Source organism: Alligator mississippiensis, chromosome 7 (assembly GCF_030867095.1).
Source record: "Alligator mississippiensis isolate rAllMis1 chromosome 7, rAllMis1, whole genome shotgun sequence".
NCBI lineage: Eukaryota > Metazoa > Chordata > Crocodylia > Alligatoridae > Alligator > Alligator mississippiensis.
Window position 1 is genome coordinate 13,102,048 of NC_081830.1, and position 18,283 is coordinate 13,120,330.

At 44.8% G+C, this 18,283-nt stretch overlaps 1 pseudogene; it reads right to left on the reverse strand.

Annotated features, from left to right (window-relative positions):
* Positions 1-1,777: 1,777 nt before the first annotated feature.
* The window catches only part of LOC102571134 (pyroglutamylated RF-amide peptide receptor-like), a 40,562-nt pseudogene continuing 24,056 nt past the window's right edge, over positions 1,778-18,283 (reverse strand).

The window sequence follows — 18,283 nt, forward strand, 5'->3', positions numbered from 1 at the left end:
TGTAGCGATGGTGGCCCCTGCTGTGGCCACAATGCCTGCCATATGTCGAGAAGATTAATGCAGGATGGTCCTGGGGCCCTGCACCCCTAGCTGCTGACAGGCAAAACTCGTGACATGGGTGCTTGTGGGACTGACGGTATCTGTCTTGGGGCGTGGGAGACACTACTGCAGGGGTGGACAAAATGCAGCCTGCGGGCCGGATGTGGCCCAGCGAGCCATTCTATCCAGCCCATGGGGCCCCTAAAAATTTTACAAAAACAATATTAATCTGCCCTGGACTGCCTGTCATCCAGCACTCGATGTTTTGCCAAAACTCATTAAGCAGCCCTTCGCCCAAAATAGTTGCCCACCCCTGCACTACTGCATGCCTGGCTGCTAAGCTACTGTGTTACCAAGCAATCATGATTCACTCAGGGACCAGCTCAATACACAGTAGCTAGCTAATGTAGCCAGTTAATTGCCATCAATTAGCACCTACAAAACCAGACTAAGGAGAGGAAAGAATCAATACAGACAATCAACTGCCCCAAGACAGACACAGTCAGTCCCACAAGCACCCATGGCACGAGTTTTGTCTGTCAGCAGCTAAGGGTGCCAGGCCCCAGAGCCCCCCTGCACCGATCTCCTTGACAGCTGGCAGGTGTCGTGGCCTCAGCAGGGGCTACCATCCCTGCAGCTGTCATCCCGCTGCACCTTAACACATACAGGGTCACCCATGTCATGAGTTTTGCTTGTCCTCAGCTTGAGGTGCAGTCCCCCCCCCCCAACCCCTGCACCGATCTTTTTCTTGAAACATGTCAGGCTTTGTGGCCTCAGTAAGAGCTACCACTCTTTGATGGTAAATGTAAAAAAATATAAAGGGAGGCTGCCCACGGACCTTTGCTAGGCCCCAGTCACACTGGCCCCAGACCCCTGGCTGGGCCTCTGTGGTCTACTGGCTGGGTACCCAAAGCCTTATGGGCTAATTGCATGGCTCCAGAACCTTCCCTTTACTATGCCCCATGCCTCATGGATGTTACCAGTACATTGTCCCTCTGTTGGGACCTCAACCTCCACCCCTTTAATGTAGCTAGGCCTTCTAGCGTAAGCCCACTGAAAAAGACCTGGATTTGAGGCTCTAGCTTCATTTGTCCCTTCAAGTTACCAAGCCTCTGGCTCCTGTATCCTGAGCCCCTGGCCCCTCTGTGGCTGCGCCCTCGCTGGGCACTAATGAGGCCTCTACCTCCCCTATAGCCTCACCTACAAACCAGCGGTATAAACACAAGCTCCTGGGCTATAACATAAATAACAACATGTAGCATCCTTCCACCACCTTAAGAGTATAAACCTTCACTATCCCAGCATCCTAGGCTCCCCTGGGCAGGAGCTCCTTCCCTTGTGGGAGCCAGGGAGAGACTCCACTGCTAGCCCCAACCTTGGGCTTACATGTTCCCCAGGCCCTGCCTGCATCTGGCTGCTGACCACCTGCAGGTGCCTGCTAATTACCTATTAGCCTGTTTCCCTGCAGCTGTGGTGCCCTGCCTAGTCTACACAGGTTGGGCGGGTTTCTCTCTTAAAGGACTAGACAGCCTGGGGCTCTCTGTTACACCTCTGTTACATTTGATAGCTTTGTCCTTTTTAAAAGTTAATTGATAAAGGATGATTCCTTGACAGCCATTAGAAATGGAAGAAATGTGCCCTTTTCTTCCACATCCTCCCCCAACTGTAAGGTCAGGGAAATGACAGTAATCACATGCTTTGACCTTTATAAATGCAGTGTTCTGTGCGATGGCACAGGTGTTTTGAGTTAATACTTTATTCTCCAAATGTAAAACTGACATAGAATTGAGAAAAGAGAGAGACTGAACAAAAGGCCCTGGGGGAAGTGGGTACATTTTTACTTTTGGGGCAGTTCATGGTAACATTTCAGATGCTTTAACTCATAAGGGAAGGAAAAAGCTCCTAGTCTTAGAGCAATAACAGGCCTAAACTGTAGCAAGTTTTCAAACGGGGGCAAATGTCTCAATACATTACAACCTCACTTCAAACTAGTACTTACGGCATGATATCGCTAGACTGGTTTATTGTTGGAGAAACAGTATGCGGGCAACTGCAGCAGCAGGATGCGTTATATTCTGAAGTTTAGAAGAGTAGCATCTGTACTGTGTTCAAAAGCTGGTGCTAGTTCCCACTTTTGCAGAACAACCTCTGTCAGCTGAAATCAAGGGGGGAGTCTTATGGTGCTTTTGCTTTGGTATAAATCAGGAATGACTTCATTGAAGTCAAAGAGGTTGTGTTGGTCAAGCTTGTTGGGCATTTTCCAACAATGTATTTTGTAGGGGAAAAGGATCGGTTTTGACAAACCTTCCAATTAAAAAAAAATGAACAGTTTCTGAACTTTCTTCTGTGTCTGGTTCTGGCACCTTTTATGTCTTGAAACTGTTTCATTATAAAAAAGTAATTTATTTTTAAAAATCATTTCAGAATGAAACCTTTCACTATAACTGAAAAAAATATTTAATCTAGTCAAAAGTGGGGGCCTCGAATTCTCTAGGGATGTCATGTTTGTTTCCTGCCTAGCTGTTAAACATCAGTTTGACACCAGAATCAGGCTCCATGTAGCCCAAGACCTTCTTAGCAAAGAACTGTTGTCAACATGGATTTCTGAGCCCTTCTGAATAGAGCATGTTTTCTAACTGCCTCAGACCTATCCCACTTTGGGGCAAGTGAGAAAATATGATTCACAGATGTAACTTCCCATGAGTGTGCATTTCCATGGTCTAATTTACTTGGAGGGCAGACCCTGCAAGGTTCTGAACACTCTCAATAGCCCCTATAGATAAAGATCTGATGAAGCCCAACATCTAAAAGGCTCAACCCCTGATCTCTTTCAGCCAGGTTTCTTTGGGACTGGATGGAATTGTCCACTCAAAGGTATAATATAAAATAGGAAGGACTTTCCATCTTTTTTCAGACCCCAGCACTTGGAAAATTGGCAGCCTTGTCTACTCTGAAGGTTGTCTGGTGCACCAAGCTGTCCCTTACTCAACACGTTGATGCAGTGTCAGGCATAAGGGAATCAGAATGATATCTGGAAAGCAAAGAAGAAGCAGAACACTAAGAATAGTAAAGCAGTGAGTGGAGTTTGTTCTTATTAAGATGGAAGTTAGTCTCTCAAAGTGAAGCCCATTGTATTTTGGTTCGTGCTGTCATGGCAATCATGCAGACTGTCCGCTGGGTAGCATGATCTCATTGGTGCTCCCCATCGGGTAGGTGACAATTGCTGATGAATGCACTGATTCTAGCTTTGTGGATGCAACCTGCTCAGAGTCTCAGTTCCAGGTTGTCTGCACTCAGGTGGCTCTGCATGCTTCTGTCTTCTTTCCTGCTGGCACCATGTGACGGTTGCATACTGTGCCTCTCTGACTTCTGGCTCTCCTGTTTATCAGCTGGCTCAGCGTTCTGAAAATGGCAGAAGAGAATGGCCAAGAAGCTCTTTTCAAAGTTCTCATTCATAAAGGTGTAAACGACAGGGTTGTTGAAAGAGTTGAACCCAACAGCTTGGACAATGGCGAAGATCATCTTGACAGTGACATCATCATATTCTTCCTCTAGGTTATCTGCGGAGCAAGGGCATGGATTAGAAAATAACCAGCCTAAGAACTGTAATATCCGCACCATGTTTCCTTTTATGTCCTTATACAGTCCCTGAGTTTATTCAACACTCATTTCCTTTCCAGTCTTCTGCATGATCATTCAGGGCCAGCTCCAATTTCTCCACATCCTACAGCTTAAAAGGTACCTAAGTGGTTGTGAATTTTGTCTTTCGTGAGGCAGACTTTTCCTGTAGCATATATAATCTGTGCATAGCTCTGCAGTATCTCTCCACTTCGTTCTTTCCCAGAGGGTAGCGTATACCTCCATTGCATCCTAGTCTTAATTCTTGCCTCCATCACCGCTGCTGCATGTGCCTACAGATCTATGATGTTAAGCACTTTTTTACTAGTACTGGTTAGAAAAAGTAACCTGGCAGGAAAATTTTAAATGAAAAAAAAGCAAACAGTTAAAATTTATCACAGAAAATTTGGAGCAAGTCCCCAGCACAAAGCCAGTGCTTTGCTTAAGTCCCTCTGAATCACTCAAACTGGGACTTCAGGAGTGTATGTATGTTGTGTTGCTACAGCTAATACCACGCTGGCTAACCCCCCACAACACCCACTCATTGGAAGCAAACGCTATCACCGTGTGTTACAAATGGGGAAACTGAGACATGGGTGTTATATAATTTGACTAAGGCTATGCAGTAGCATCAGATCTGGTAGTAGAAGGTAGGAGAACCCCTCACTTCTAGGCTCTGGCCTAGTCCACTTTCCACCCCACTTAAAAAGTGCAGTTGTGAGGAAACACCTGAACTGACTGAATACTTCATTTCAGACCTACGGAGACATTCTGTGTTTCTGACATGGAATGACTATTGTGTAGTCAGGACACATGGTAGCATTTATTGTCATTGGTATGCAAGTGAGAACCTGCTGAGTAGCTGGCAGCACATTTTCAGGGAATTTTCCTGTGCATATGTTGTACCCATCAGCTTAACTGATCCACTGTCTCTGCTGGAGTGAGGCTGGGCTGCCTCTTGGTATGTCTGTTAATCTCTGGGAATTTTCAGCCTTATTAGGGAGAAAGAGGTTGGGCACTCTTCTCTGCATGGGGGGAGAGACATATTGTAAATGTTAGGCTACATTTTTCTTAGCCCCTAAAAAAGGTGGCCCAGCTCTGTTAGGTCACTTGTAAATTTATTGGGCCGTATTTAAATCTCAAGTCACATCAGAACAGATCCACTTGTTCCATTTGTTGACCTGAGATCAGAAATAGTTCATCGCTTTTTGGGCTGTTGCATTTAGCACATAAGTTGAGTTTTGCTGGAGAAGTGGGTTGAAATGGTGGATTTAATCCTTTGTCACAGCAGCGATTGTGGGAGCTCCCTTATTATCCAAAATGGGAACTGAGCCACAGTATTTGGATGTGGTTTGTATGTCTACTTGTGGTTGCTTACATTGTGTTTTTGGTCCAGCTTTTTAAAAATAAACTGTTAACATTTGTAAATGGATTTAGATTCTAACCCCTTCCCTCCCTGTCACCAAAGAGGTGAAGACTGTTGGAATTTAGGCCTTTAATTCAAACCTATGTCTAAAAAACAATACTGGAAATGTTACACACTCTTTTTGACATTGCAGTTCAAATCTACTCACTGTACTCAAACAACATGTGGACAACATGAAAAGGTGCCCAACATGCAGCGAAGAACAGCACTACAATCATCATCATCATCATCATCATTACAGCTCGTTTCTTCTTCCTGGAGGAAGCAGTTCAAAAGAATAAGTGAACTGATAAGGTGACATTTACAGTAGAGAGTAAGAGAGAATATTCAACATTTGATTGCAACATGCACCTGGATGTTCAGAGGGCTGAAGCACTCATAGGGTGATCTGATTCAAGAACAAGAAATAAAATCAAAAGGTGGACTTTTTTTTTTAAAGAATGATTAAAAAATCCACTTTCTTCTACACAATGAAGAATTACCCTGTGGAACTCAGCTGCTAGTTACTGGAAGCAGCTCCCACCAGCCTCTCTGGGTGACAATGGCAAAGTCTAGCATGGCAAATCCCTATCACTTCCCTACCATTTCATAGCTATCCTAAAAGCCTGTTTAACCTTCATTCATTTGCCATCAGGGTTTATAGATGGCCAACTATTTTCCAGAATAGTTGGATTAAGCTATAAAGTTAGTCAGTTTGTTTCTAGTCTGATATGCATAGAAAGCCTAAGGACCTGATTCTGTTCTCACTAACCCTAGAGTAAGTCTGGAGGTATCCCATGATTGTGATAGAAAAATCAAGTTCCAGATGTTTACTTGGACCTTAACTAAGTTGCTCAGCCAAGCTCTGGCTCCTTTCTTCTTGTGACCCTGCAACCTTCCTCCCAGCAGCTCATGGCTACTGGCTGTGTTTCTTGAGGGGGAGCTGATAAAGCTGCTCTTGCACTTGTGACACACTAAGGACAGGCTGTGCTTTCTGAACTTGGCTCTATGGCTTTCATGCCACTTAGTTTGAGCATTGCTTCTGGGGGAAAGTGTGGGAATAGGAATCTGATGCAGTGGAAAAATTTCACAGGCATAATATGAACTGGAATGTATATTCTAGGACACATCTATTGATTTAAGCTTCCCAGCAGTCATGTGAACTATGAACATGTTAGACAGATGGAAAGACTGAGGCACAAAGAACTTACATAGGTGTAAGATTTGGGGAAAGGAATCAATTCTTCCCCCCGCCTCCACACTCCCTCCTGGTATTGGTATAGCACCCTGCTCTATCCAGAGTACATTGCCACAATACAAATAACAGTAAAGTAAAAGTGTGCTCTAGCACTGGCTGAAGTCTTCCAGTGACATCAGTACATGTGTTGGATCAGACCTTCCAAGACTTGTCTGAGGTGCTACTGTGAGTCAGTGGCAGAGTAATGAACTGAACAGCATTTCCTCCCAGATCATACTGATGTACTTAATCTGTGACTTCTTCTTTGACATCTTGTATCAGTCATTCTAAGGAGTAAGTTTAAGGAGAAAGGCAGTTACCCACCTTGTTATTTTAGCCATTTCATGGTATTTAGTACTGATGAGTCTCCAATCCATTTCTTGATCCATAGTTCATACCCAATCCTGGAGTAGAGCAGCAGCATGGCAGTGAGTGGGACCAGAAACAAGGCGACCAGGATAAAGATGGCATAGACTCTATGCAGCTCAATGCTGTGCCAGGACTCCAAACAACAGACGTGGTGCTGGTTATAGAGAAAGTCATACTTCACCTGAACCAAAGGAAAAGGTACTATTTTAGAAACTTAAGTGCAATTTTCAGTCCATATCAGATAGGGACTGGAAAATAGTCTCAAGGGAAATCACCATTAATGTAAGCAAAAATGATGATCTTACACTGATGCCTCCTTTTACCTTGAAACACCTAATAACAGTAAAAAAGGAGAAAGTTAATGTGGAGTTAAGGAGTAAATTTTAGGGTTAAAAATGGCTTAAAAATCTTAGGCTTAAAAATGTGGAATTTCAACCCTGTATTCTGACAGATTGTCTCATGAGCCTGGAGTCAGGGGTATTAAGGCCAGAAGAGCTGCATAAACCATCTAACGTGAGTTTCTCTGTATTGCCATCAGTAGAATTTCACGTAGTTTCCCCTCTATGCGGCTCAATAGCTTATGTGAATATCTGCTAGCAAGAGAGATTTCTGGAGATGGAGAATCCACCAACCCCAATAGCAGTTTCTTTCTGGTAGTTAATCATTCTCACTGTTTAAAAATGTGCATTTCATTCCCAGTTTAAATGCATCTGCCTTTAAACTCAAGTTGTTAGTTATTGTTCTTGTTTTTTCCTGTGGTTAAAGACCTCTTTAGTATGCACGTTTTTTTCCCTTCCAAGGTAATTATGCACTATACCCAAGACATTTCTCTCTATCTTTTTGAAAAGCTAGACAAATTAAGACTTTGTTTCCTTTAAGGCAACTTTTTGCTACCCTCAGATTAGTTCCAGGTTAATGATTAGCTCAAGCTTACACAAGTCGGGAAAAGAAGTGGGAACAGAGCCCAGGAATAGACCCCCAGTCCTTTACTCATGATGGTTCATATTTCTTGCATATTACAAGAATAGAGAAATATCCTAGTTTTGCCTGCTCTTTGCCTGCTTCTACTTATGTAATGTGCATTGCTGGTTTCTGTTTGGTGTACAGTCTTTGTGAGATAAAACTTGGGTAGGCCTGTGTAAAAGAGCACAGGGTGTGCTCTGTTACTTATAGGGGCATGAGCAGCAGCAAACCAACCTACAGCTGGCTACAATTCCAATTAGGCAGGGCTGCCTGATTGGGGAACAGGGTCCAGCTGTTCCTTATAAGGGCTGGGCCCTGAGCAGCAAGGCCAGCATTCTGCTGCCAGTAGCTAGAGAGACACCACCAGCTGAACTGCTGCTCAGAACACCTTGGAGGTAAGGGCACGAGCTATGGGGATGGCAGAAGGCTCCTGTCCTGGGTATGACAGAAAACTGCAACCTGCTGGGGAGGGATGGTCTGGTGGGGCTGCCTGTTGCGGGGTGTTCCCTGCAAATACCAAGCCAGTTGCCTCCCCAATGAAAGGCGAGTATAGGGCGCCTTATAACCCCAGCCCCTTCATCCCTGGCGGGTAGTAAAACCAAGCCTAGACTCACTGTGAATTCTGAGGCAGGGCCCAGGTCAGGTGGAGAGAACTGAGGCAGCTCCCAGAATCATAGTCAAGCTCTGAGGTTGCAGTAAGGAACTAGGAATGAGGCTTCAGGGGGGTGGTGCTCTAAGCCTTCTGGGAGCTATAAGAGAAGCTCCTGAGGTGAGGGGATAAGGAGAGGGGATTATAGCCCAGAGAGGGCAGGGGAGCCCTGATCCCAGAGTTGCTGGGAGGTTGGAGCCCCATGTGAAGGCACTGGGACCACGAGTTCCAGTGGGGAATGAGTCCCATGTGAAACTCTGGAGCTCGGGTCTCAGTGTGAAGCACTGGAGGAACATCTGTGAGGCATGGGACATGGTAAGGGATGGTTGGAGTCATGTACGTAGGCTCTTGTCATCAGGGCAAGTAAACGGGCAGCCTCCCACCTGATTAACATCTTCTAATCATAATTATCATCAAGGCACAGCAAACGAGTTAGGCAGGTAGTTAAGCAAGTGGGTGGGCCTACATTTAGACCAGCCCCAGGATGCCCACTTGTTACAGCCTGTCACTCAGAATAGGCTGACAATCGTTTAAAACAGAAAATCAGTGGTTTGGTTTATAAGTCAATTGCTATACCAGTTAACGCATCTTAGATAAGGAAGCCCCTAATTGCCAGAATTTGAGAAGTCAGAACAATGCAAACTCTGGTAGAGAAGCGGAGAAGAGTTAATTACTTATTTCAGCCCCTTTGTTGTATGTCATTAAATACAGTGACTAGAAAAAAAGGTAAATACCTTTTTAAATGTCCCAGGCATCAAGGCATTTAAATAAGCACACAGATTGGTAACATTCTTCTGGTTATTTTTAGTTAATAACAGTTAATAACAGTTAATAATCAGCAGTTAAATGATTATGCAATTAGTTTCCCTTTGCAAAGGCCTTGAAGATGAAAAATGAGATATCAGTGCTGAGTAATATTTTAATGCTCTAGGCCAGAATGTCAGCTAATGTAAAATTTAAAAGGGTCATCAATTTGAGCTTGAAAGGGAGGATGACTTCAGTGAAGCGACTCCATTTTATACAGGTAACAATCTGGTCCTACATATATAGCTGGAAAGGGGATTTTTTTATTCCACTCTGCTGTGTAAGTAATCTAACACTGTCCAGGTCACACACATCTCCGCTGCCTAGTTAATAATCTACATGAAAAATAATTAGCTTTATGAACTTGCAATTTGAAATAATATTTTAAGGGCTTTGGATCAATCTCTGATCTTAGTTATGCTGGAGTAAATCACTGGCGTTTTTCCAGACTTGCACTAAAAAAACAGATTTTAGAGGCCCAATTACCAGGCAGTATAGATCGTTGTTGCTCCTTTAAATCAATAGAGTTATGTTGATTTATGGCCATGGTCAACCTGGCCCATTGTTTGAACTGTGCTGAATACCCTACACAGCAGAATTACAAGTGCAGGCAGTATAAAGCAAATGACTTCTGCTGGTTGTGACGCACATGTTGCTCAGTGCCCTCTCCTATATTGACAAACTGAAGAGGAGGGAAAGACAAAGCAGTCTCTGACTGCTCTGGACACAGGGGCTCCAATTAACTTACAGCAGCAGGGGCATTCTTCTTTATCTACTTGATGCCACTTCCTGGGAAATAGTTCCAATCATTGTGGATCTGATTCTCTTCTCATTTATACAAGTCAGGAAATCAGGAGTAAGTTAACAAGAGTAGAGTTACACACATGCAGAGATGGCCTGAGAACAGAACTGAAGCCTTTTACTTAACACCAGTGCTATTGGTGCTGAGTACTGGGATGGCATTTTCATACACTTGGACTGCTGGAGCTGAGCTGTAATCAGACGATGCGAATGCAGCATGGGTAGATACTGCCTTAGCTAGCTCTAAACCAGCTGGCTTGGGTACCAATGACAACATGGGATTCAGTGCATGGCTGCACTAGCTTGGCTGCATCTCTAGGTAATTACTTGGCAGCTGAAGTTTGTGTCCAAACTGCTTTGTTGCAAGTGGTGCCCAACTCTATAAAGTTCACTTGAGTCTTCCCTGATGTACCATTGCTCCATCATATGAAAATGTTAGATGTAGTCCCAGTGGCAGGATCTCAGACAAAGAATCTGAGACTCAAGCTGTTGAAGTATGGCACAAAGATCCATGGCTTTTAACAATATCACAGCATGACATTTTTTGACAAGGCATTCTTTTTTGTGACTAGGTAAGTGGCATTTCTGAACATACAGCATGGGTGAGCCAGCAATGAATGTGATGGTCCATACAAATCCTTTTTAAAGAAAAAGGGAAATAGTTATTTTTTAAATGTAAATAGTTTAATATTAATCTTGAGCATTTTTAGTGTTTGCTTTTGCCAAAGGAACCAATTAGAATGAGATTGATCAAAATAACCAAAACCTTGTGATTCTAGGAGCAATTTGGGATTATTTTTCTTTGCCTTACTCATGACGCAGCAGGATCTGTGTGGCGCTTTATGTCTATTTACAGGGAATTCTTCGCTTGTTGTCAGAATAAATTAATCCTTTGCAGAATAAGAAGTTAATATTTAACCAATTGCATTTTCTCTGAATGAAATTAAATGCAATTCAAGACCCCCCAGAAGTTATCACTTGAAATAGAATGAGGAAATCGGATTGAATATTGAACTTTGAGTAGAGCCAAGTCAATAGTACTTCACAACTCAAAGCAAGGTCCTGGAAGATTCTCTGTATGTTCCCTTTAGTATCTCTTTTGGGGCTGTGCTTGTCTCCCTCCTAAGAATCTCTGCTGGAGGCATCCTTCTATAACATGTCCCCTTTCACCATAGGACACTAGCTTCTCATTATTCTAGTTAGTCATTCTAAGCAAGCATTCAGGCTTGCCCCCAGATTCTGTCCTCCCTGTTTTGTGCAAAAAAATGTGAAACCATCCTGCAAAGACAGAAGAGTCTGAGCTAAATTTAGGACTGTTGATTAGTCTATTTCATGAAGCCAAAGTTCAGTGCCTTCATGAAATATACTATTCTTTTTTCATCTTAGTATCACAGCAAGAAAGGGGCTGCATGAATCAGCCATGATAAATACTGATATGGATACCTGATAGATAGAGTTTCCTTTGCCCAGGCTTTTCCACCATATGAGGATAAAAGTGGGAAGTAATCAATGGTAAGTGGAGATCAGTTTGTGGGGGAAAAGGGCAGGCTTGGGGAAAAGAGATTATTTGCATTGCTGAGTCAGGGATTTATCTGATGATGCCTTGGACTCAAAAATAAGAATTGTCATTGATTTGAGAAAATTTCTTGCTTCTGCTTTTGTAATGCTGCAGAGCTCAGAAGCAGTCATACAGAGGCAGGGCTAAATTCAATGGTAGCTAATTAGCAACAGCTGCACTAAAATTGGTATGACACCGATGTAAATTTGATGTAAATGAGAGTGGAACTGGGCCCACTGAATGTATTGAAAAAGCTATTAGGGATTTAATTGTAAAACTTGTGTAATTTGGGTAGCATAGATGTTAGGGTCGGAAGGGACCTCAATAGATCATCGAGTCTGACCCCCTGCATAGGCAGGAAAGAGTGCTGGGTTTAGATGACCCCAGCTAGATGCATATCCAACCTCCTCTTGAAGACCCCCAGGGCAGGGGAGAGCACCACCTCCCTTGGGAGCCCGTTCCAGACCTTGGCCACTCGAACTGTGAAGAAGTTCTTCCTAATGTCCAGTCTAAATCTGCTCTCTGCTAGCTTGTGGCCATTATTTCTTGTAACCCCCAGGGGCGCCTTGGTGAGTAAAACCTCACCAATTCCCTTCTGTGCCCCCAAGATGAACTTATAGGCAGCCACAAGGTCGCCTCTCAACCTTCTCTTGTGGAGGCTGAAGAGGTCCAGGTGCCCTAGTCTTTCCTCGTAGGGCTTGGCTTGCAAGCCCTTAACCATACGTGTGGCCCTTCTCTGGACCCTCTCCAGGTTCTCCACATCCCTCTTGAAGTGCAGCGCCCAAAATTGCATGCAGTATTCCAACTGTGGTCTGACCAGCGCCCGATAGAGGGGAATTATCACCTCCTTGGTTCTGTTCATCATGCATCTGTTGATGCACGATAAAGTGCCGTTAGCTTTTCTGATGACTTTGTCACACTGACGACTCATGTTCATCTTCGAGTCCACTAGGACTCCAAGATCCCTTTTCCCAAGATCCCATGTTCATCTTTGAGTCCACTAGGACTCCAAGATCCCTTTCCGCTTCCATGCCTCCAAGCAGGTCACTTTCTAGGCAGTAGGTATGCTGGACATTTTTCCTCCCTAGGTGCAGCACTTTGCATTTCTCCTTGTTGAATTGCATTCTGTTGTTTTTTGCCCATACGTCCAACCTGTCCAGGTCTGCCTGTAGTTGTTCCCTGCCCTCCGGCGTGTCCACTTCTCCCTACAGTTTTGTGTCATCCGCAAACTTGGACAGAGTACACTTCACTCCCTCGTCCAAGTCGCTGATGAAGACATTGAAGAGTATCGGTCCAAGGACAGAGCCCTGCGGGACCCCACTGCCCACACCCTTCCAGGTCGATACCGACCCATCCACTACGACTCTGGGTGCAACCCTCTAGCCAATTCGCCACCCATCGGACTGTGTAGTCATCCAAGTCACAGCCTCTTAACTTGTTCACCAGTATGGAGTGGGATACCGTATCAAAGGCCTTCCTGAAGTCTAAGTAAACGACATCTACCCCTACTCCTGCATCCAGGTGTTTTGTAACCTGGTCATAAAAAGAGACTAGATTAGTCAGGCATGATCTACCTGCTACGAACCCGTGCTGGTTTCCCCTCAGCATAATTTTTCCTGCCGGGCTCTTGCAAATGTGAGCCTTGATAATTTTTTCAAAGACTTTGCCAAGGATGGAGGTGAGACTGACTGGCCTATAGTTGCCTGGGTCCTCCTTTCTCCCCTTCTTGAAAATGGGGACCACATTGGCCCTTTTCCAGTCCTCTGGGACCTGGCCTGTGCACCATGAGTGTTCAAATATTCCCGCCAGTGGCTGTGCAATGACGTCAGCCAGTGCCTTCAGTACCCTTGGATGGAGCTCATCCGGGCCTGCCGACTTAAACGCATCCAGTTCCTCCAAGTGCCTCTGCACCATCTCAGGGTCTACGCTTGGTAGTCTGGTGCCCTGCTGTTGCCTCGCTACAATCCCAGTGAGAGCCTTGTCTTGCCCCTTGCTTAGGAACACTGAGGCAAAGAACTCACATATTATTTAAATCTCTCCTTCTGTGTTCTGAATGCCCTCCCCCCTATTAAAAAAATTAAAGTATTTAAATAAAAATTAAAGAAGTATTTGAAATTCCAATTTATTGAAGAATTTTAAACCTGGAGCTGTTCTGAAACTCTTTCAGTATAGGTTAGCACAACAAGTAAAGTGTGCATTCAGCGAGCAGGCTAGAGGGGTTTAGAAGAGCTTAGGTGTCTGTTTCAGCAGTGTAGACAGGACTAAATCAAATTTTCAAAATATTGCAGACCAAGGTGTGAACAGGCTTTGAAACAACTTCTGTGTTTTGTAGAAGGGGAACAGGGAGATGACAGCCAAGGTGTTCAAAACTAGTGACCTTGGTCATTTCAGTTGTGGATGGCCAAATCACAGAATCAGAATAGAAGGACCAGGAGAGACCTGTAAGATCATCAAGTCCAGTCCCCTCCCATGGGCATGAGGTTATTGGGCTCAAATGAGCTCAACAAGGTGCTTGTCCAGCCTCCTCTTGAACACCTCCAAGGATGACGACTGCACCATCTCTTCCAGGAGTGTGTTCCAGATTCTAGATACCTTTATGGAAAAGAAGTTTTTCCTTATGTTTAGCCTAAATTTTTCCTCGGTGGTTTGTACCCATTGATCCTTGTCCTCCCAAGGGGTGCCTTTCTGAAGAGTTGCTCCCCTAGATCTTGGTGTTCACCCCTGACATACTTGTAGGTGGCTATCAAATCACCTCTGTCTTCTCTTACACAGACTGAACAAACCAAGTTCCTGGAGTCTCTCCTCATAGGGCCTATCTTTCAGGCCTCTAATTATATGGGTGGCCCTTCTCTGTACCCTTTCCAACTTATCCACATCCTTCCTGAAGTGTGGTGCCCAAAACTGGACACAGTACTTGAGCTGTGGCCTCACCAATGCTGAATAGAGGAGGAGAAGTACCTCTCTAGATCTGTTCACAACACATCAATTCATGCACACCAGAGTTCTGTTTGCTGTGCTGGTGACTTCATTGCACTGAAGGCTCATATTGATCTTCTGGTTGATTGTCACCCCCAGGTCCCTTTCAGATGCAGTGTTAGCCAGTGGACCACCACCCATTGTATAGTTGTGGTGAAGATTCTTCCTACCCAGATGAAGGACCCAGCACTTGTCCCTATTGAACATTATCTGACTGTATTCAGCCAATAGGACCAGTCTGTCAAGGTCATCCTGGATCCTTACCCTCTCCTCAGATGTGCTCACATTACTCCACAGCTTGCTGTCATCTGCAAACTTAATCAATGTACTTTCCACTCCCTCATCCAAGTCATTGATAAAGATGTTAAAGAGCATGGGCCCAAGCACTGATCCCTGGGGGACACCACTGGAGATGGCCCTCCAGGATGAGGCAATCCCATCAATTACAACAAATAGAGGAGTTTCAAAGAATCCCAGTTTTCAAAGGCATTGGTCAGCTGCACTCTCTGAAAATCAGGACCCCTTTGGGCATCTGTAGTCTCCCATGCCATTCATCTGTGTGTCTTGTCTATACGGTTTTGCTGTTGCTTGAGGAAGAGACAGCTTGTTACTGGGTCAGATCTTGGAAGGTTCCCCAGGGTGTCTCGCCTGCCACATCTTGCTGGAATAAATTATTTTAATTGGGAGGAAGATGGTTTGTCCTGTCCTTCCTGATGCCTTCCTTCAATCTTCCTGGCTGTTCTTCCTGCTTGGGGCTCCGCCTCCCCTACACCCTACCTAATGCTAACTAAAGATGTTGTTTCCTGTTTGCTAGTTCTGGTACAGTATAGATTCTGGTGTTCCGGTCTTCTGAATTTATGCTGGTCAGATTCGGACGTTATCTCATCCAAGTTTTCCCCAACTGTACTTGGTCCCGCCTAAGCGTCTACCTGACCCCGAGTTACCTTACTCCCTGGCATCACTCTCTCTCTCTCTCTCTCTCTCTCTCTCTCGGCTCTATACTTGCTATGGCTCAGACATCCGTCTCTCTTTGTCCCTTCAGGTCTTGTCTGGATCCAATCTGGGCTGGAGATATCCAGAGTCCATGGTGTTCCTTTAGGTAAGTCACTGAGTCTTGTATGGCTCTGTTTATCTTTGAAGGCCCTCTCCTGGGGCAGCCACCACGTCCCTTCAATGGGGCTCTGTTCTGCTCCAAGCCACTCTGGGCCTGTCAGGGAACTCACTTCTGGTGCCCCAAGCTGCTCTTACACCAGGCCTTTTATCCTGGTCTCAGGGGGTCGACCGGCAAATTGGCACCGGCACGCTGCCATAAAGCATGCCCACGTTGACGCGGGAGACGGCCCCAGCTCGTCCCATTTCCACTGTTCCTTTTTCTCTTTTTCTTTTAGCATGGCGTTTTTCCCTGCTGCGGTTTCACTTTCACCGTGCTTTTGTTCTGGTGTGGTGTCTCGCCTGCTCTGCTCCTCACCCAGTCAGGGTAAGTCTTTCCTTGTGGCTCCATGCCTGTCACAGCATCTTAAATTGGATACCCAAAAATTGAACAACTCCTTCCCTTTAACCACTTTTGAAAATCTGGGCCACAGTCTTTCTGCTCCTCTTCTGTGAAATGAGAACAGTAACATTTCATTGCCTCAAAGGGGCTGGAAGGATCAATGTATTGAAGATTTGGATGTCATCAGACACCCTAGCAGTGGGAGCTGTAGACATATCAGACACACAGGAGGCATTAATTCTTAATGGTACTGAAGACTCCAGTCTCTAATTGATACAGGTTGTATATGCCAAATCCCTTTGGAACACTAAGGCCTTGATATTGTCCTTAATTATGCCAACAAGCCTTGCAACCCGACACACATTTGGTTAGGTCCACAATCAGTATGAAACTTGGAGGCACACAAAATAATCATATGGTGATATCTTTCAGCACATCCACGGATTTGATTAGGAGCACAGTTTTCCACAGAATGAACAGCTGGGGAGCAGCTGGCTGGGGCACAGAGTGCCTCAGTGTGGGGGCTCCACAGTGCGGGGATAGGGGAGCAGGCAGAAAACCTCAGCTTCTCTCAATGGGATAGAACAGCAAAGGTGGAGGTCCCACAATGAATGGTTCCTGAAGCCAAACAAGTGGAATGGCAGTCATCACTTGGGGTTTGATTCTCTCTCATTTCTGCTGGCATACATCAGGAACAACTTAACTGAAATCAGTGGGATTGCACATGTTACAATGGTGCAAATGAGAAGGGAATCACATCCTTTGTATAGCAAAATACATTGTAAGCATCAAATAGAGATGAATGTGGACCACTGGGTGATGAATGCTCTCATGGCCAACATGAGGAAATACCCTGGGGACAATGAGCGTAAGTGAGCTTGAGGTGAAAAAAAACAGATTCAAGTTGTGTGTTTCTGGCATGTGTAACATGGCTGGGTTACACAGCAGACGAGAACGAATTAGAATTTGGCTTTGCTAATGGCATATCCACTAAGTGGTGTGTGTTCGTACCGATTGATATATGTGATAAATGTCAATTTTACTGGTGCTGAGTTTTGACCTTTGTTCTAACTAGCAAAAATCTCAGTTGAAAGAGTTAGATTGCCAATGAGAATCCTGTTTTTTCCCTCTGCATTCAAAGAGATGAGTTTTGATGTATGGCAATGGGTAAAATGTGTTACAACTTGTGGGAGTAGCAGTTGCAGGCAACAATAACCTGACTGAACTATCATAGAATCATAGAAAATGAGGGTTGGAAGGGACCTCAGATCTAGTCCAACCCCCTGCTAGGTGCAGTGGTCTAGGAGCTGACCTTGCCTGTGAAAAGTGGTGAAAAAGGCATCGAGTACTTCAGTCTTTTCTGCATCATCTGTCACTAGGTTGCCTCCCCCATTCAGTAAGGGACCCACCCTTTCCCTGATATTCCTGTTGTAGCTGACACTTGTAGAAATCCTTCTTGTTACCCTTCACATCCCTGCTAGCTGTGACTCCTGTTGCACTTTGGCCTTCTGGATTTCATCCCTGCATGCCTGAGCAATGTTCTTATACTCCTTCCTAGTTGTTAATCTAAGTTTCCACTTCCTGTAAGCTTCCTTTTTGTGTTTTAGTTCACTGAAGAGTTCCCTGCTAAGCCAAGCTGGTCTTCTGCCATAATTGCTATTCTTCCGGCACATTGGGTCATTCATTCCTGTGCTGTCAGTAAGGTTTCTTTAAAGTACAGCCAGCTCTCCTTTTGTCCTTGCCAAATGAAGGAAAACATGTTGTCTTTGCCAAATGAAAGCTTTCTTTCTGTGCCCTTGGTGTGATTTGCAAAGATCTTGATGTGCTGATTCAGTGGCTAAATGCTTGTCAAGCAATATGTACACAGCTTATTGTTCAATGGCATATGAAGTGTCCCTTCTGGTATCACTCTAAATTCCTAGCATGCTATGATTTCTTTTGTACAGGGAGTTGCTAAGGATGTACACTGTAGCAGGGCACTAAGATGTGCCTGATCCTTTAAGGTTGAAGCAGCCTGACCTGGAGCTCTGGGGGCTAAGCAAAGCTTCCCAGCTGTGGGTTACTGGGGCACAGGCTAATGGAGCAACTGGGTCCCTCCTGCAGGCAGTTAGGTACTGGGAAAGCAGCAGGGCCCTATGGATACAAAAAGCTCAGGCTGGAGGTAGCTAGCAGGCGCTCTCTGCTCACTGCCACAGGAAGGAGTCACTGTATGAGGAGTTACCTGGGACCTGGTGTTGCCTGTTTGACTACCTAAGTACAGTACAACTCCAGCAGCTTCTCAGATACCCCGGAACAGAGGGCATGCTAGCTGAAAGTTGGAAGGTTGTCCTCTTAAAGGGACAGAGAGTTATTTTTATTTTTAGTATTTATGT